At 38.7% G+C, this 2963-nt stretch overlaps 1 pseudogene; it reads right to left on the bottom strand.

The window, feature by feature from the left end:
* Positions 1 to 1179: 1179 nt before the first annotated feature.
* On the bottom strand, positions 1180 to 2563 carry LOC102827319 (annotated as a pseudogene).
* Positions 2564 to 2963: the final 400 nt, after the last annotated feature.

Below are 2963 nucleotides of genomic sequence, written 5' to 3'. Positions count from 1 at the left end.
CAGCTGCTCCTCATGGGAATCATGTCTTCATATTCTTTGACAATTTTCTATTGGATTCCATACCATTTTCTTATTGATTTGTATTAGTTTTTTAAAATATTAGAGTATATTATATATCAGCCTCTTTTTGGAATTGCCAATGTCTTCTTTTAAAACCCTACTTTATTTTGTCTGCACTGAGTAGTCCTAAATTTTAATGTGTTCATGTCTTATCATTATTTATTCATCTTACATTTTATGGAATCTTGTGTAAAAAGTAAATGCCACTCCCCACATACACCCACCATCCCCAAGCTGAATTAGGGTGGGTTTTTGTTGTGTGGTTTTTTTTTTTTTTTTTTTTGCTGATTTTAAAATGTTTATTCTTAAAAAAAAATTAGTTACTTTTTATACAGCTATACAAAATTATCAATGTTTCTTTGGAATACAATGGAATTTTAAAATTATACAAAAAAATGAACTTTGCCTAAGAAACAGTATTTACTGTGTGTTCAGAGTTGACTGACAAAATTCTCTTCCATCCAGCACCCTAATTAATTGAGCTATCTCAAAGGGGATATTACAAGATTTCCAAAATTAGAAAGAGAGGAAGATAAACACATATACACCTTCTCAAAACACAGCTTCATGGCCCCAATCATAGGCAACTTACAATAATTGCCAAATACAATTTAGTGATAAGAAAAATTATCTCAATTTAGTAATAAAAAAATACTTATAAATCTCACTGAAGTACTGCTTTAGTTTAACTATACATTTAAAAAATTACTTAATCTTCTGCTATTTCAAATATATTTAATGCACATTTTTAAGATAAGCTTTCTTACCACCCCCCAAAAGTAACTGCGTTATAAAGTACAACTTGCGAAAGCTGGAACCTGTGTAAGGCGGAAACCTGTCGGAAGAAAAACTCAAAATATTTTCCACTAATAGAGAGCATTAGAAAAATGGTAAGACTGTGCTCTGTCAAAGGTGGAAAACTTGTGAGACCCAGAAAGACAAGGCATTCTTTTTGGGTTCCTGCTTTCATAGTTTTACTGTTACCTTTGAAATTAAGCAGAAAAATCACAAAACAAAACCCAGTGCTGGTGACAAATATACAGGAAATTCACATCTTTCATTCTTCAAAAGACTGAAACTAATTTTCATGACTATGAAGAGCTAGAAATTCGTGTAGTTTCAGAGACTTGTTTGGAGACTATGTAGCAACTTTGTTGTCTTTCCTAGATTCAAAATCTGCAAACTCTTTGCGTGCTCTGAATCCACCAAGAAACCCTAGAGCACTTCAACCCCCACCACGCCCTCTGCCACCACGAAAGCCAAGGCCTCCTCTGCCTCGGTAGCCCCCACGGCCACGGTTTGGACGAAGTGGGATTCCAAATGTTTCAGCATTTAATTTTCTTTCTTCAATACATATTGGTCTCCATTCTTTATTGTTACCACTAGAAATATTATCAAAGAAGGATTTAGTTTTGTCATAATAGCAATTAGGTCCAAGTGGATCTTAATCAGCATTTCCCTCACTGTTTTGGGTATCAACTCCGGAGACTCTTTAATCTTCACCATTTACAGGTTTCTCTTGCTTCTCAAGTTTGTCTTCTTTTAATTTAAGTTTATTATGAAACTCTCTGTCAATCTCTTCCTTGTTAAATTGTGCATTTGCACCTTCAAAAGCAAAGTCTTTCTCAGATTTCATTGGATCATCTCGCCTGATACCAAATCTTCCCCTCCCACCTCGATGATCTCCACGTCCTCTTCTGGGAGCTGACGGAGCACCTGGAACCACTTGTTTCTTGCTCTCATTTGTAAGTTGTTCATTTTCTGGTCTTCAAACTGTGTGCTTCAGCTCGCCTGTGCTCTTGATTTTCTATAGCTGTTTTGGCTGGTAGATGGCAAAGGCCTGGTTGATACAGGGCTCCTTCTCCCAACAAGTGCTGGAGCAGGTAAATGGGCTGAGGTGGTTTGTACTGCTTGTTCCATGGTTGGGCTTTTTAAAAGGGTCTAACTGTGGGCTTGAACGACCTTGAGATAACTGTGTTTTCAGAGACCTTATATCCTGTGTAAAAACAGAGCCTACTGCACTACTTTGGGATAGGGTACCACTGTTTGATGATTCTGTTCCAAAGGATGCCAAGGAGCTTCCAGCAACACCAACAGCACCAAACTGTTGCCCGACTATTGAACTTGGACTGAACAGACTGTAGGTCGGCATCCTGCCACAAGGCCCATAGAAACCCACTGACTGGAATGAAGAAGTCAAGGAGCCTAATGAAGCGTGAACAATAATAGCTGGGTCTTGAGGCAAAGAACATTGTGGCTTTGGTGGCTCACAAACAGTGAGGTCTTTAACATCACTTCTATGGAATATAATGTATTCAAAGACTTCATCTCGATGTGGAATTGGACAATCTGTTGGTCTATCTTCTGTACCAAAGGACTGAACTTTGGCGAGGGCTAAGGTGGAGTTCTCAGTGTCCATAGTGTAGAAGATGCCCTCCTAGCGGATCTCTGCCTTGGAGATGAGGCTGGTCTTGCTGCCAATGTAAGGGTTTCCTCCACTCATGGCAGCTCAACTCATAATCCACTATGTAACCAGAGCTCCTTAAAAATGGAGGCAGGACTACAAAGGCACAAGGTGGTGGCTTGTTTACAAGCTCTCAGACCGAGGTAGGTAAGGTAGAATCCCTACTGAAAAGTTTCCCTCTTTCCCAGCTGGATCTAGTAAAAGAGGATAGGGGATGATGGTGAAAGGATTTTCTGACTCAGTTGTGAATAATTTTTAGCAGGATTAATTGTGTTAGTCATAGCTGTAATTTTAGAAAATGTGTAACTAAAAGGTGGAGTAGTTAATCTTTTATTTCAGGAACAGATGATCTCAGGACCATCAAGAAGGAAGAGCATGAGTGGAGCCTGAGATCCTACCTAGAAAAACAGTGATAGCAGAGATGGTGGCTTTTTGCCTG

Source organism: Chrysochloris asiatica, unplaced genomic scaffold, assembly GCF_000296735.1.
Source record: "Chrysochloris asiatica unplaced genomic scaffold, ChrAsi1.0 scaffold00150, whole genome shotgun sequence".
In the NCBI taxonomy this organism is placed as follows: Eukaryota; Metazoa; Chordata; class Mammalia; order Afrosoricida; family Chrysochloridae; genus Chrysochloris; species Chrysochloris asiatica.
Note: the sequence above shows the minus strand (reverse complement) of the source record. Positions and strands in the feature narration are given on the sequence as shown.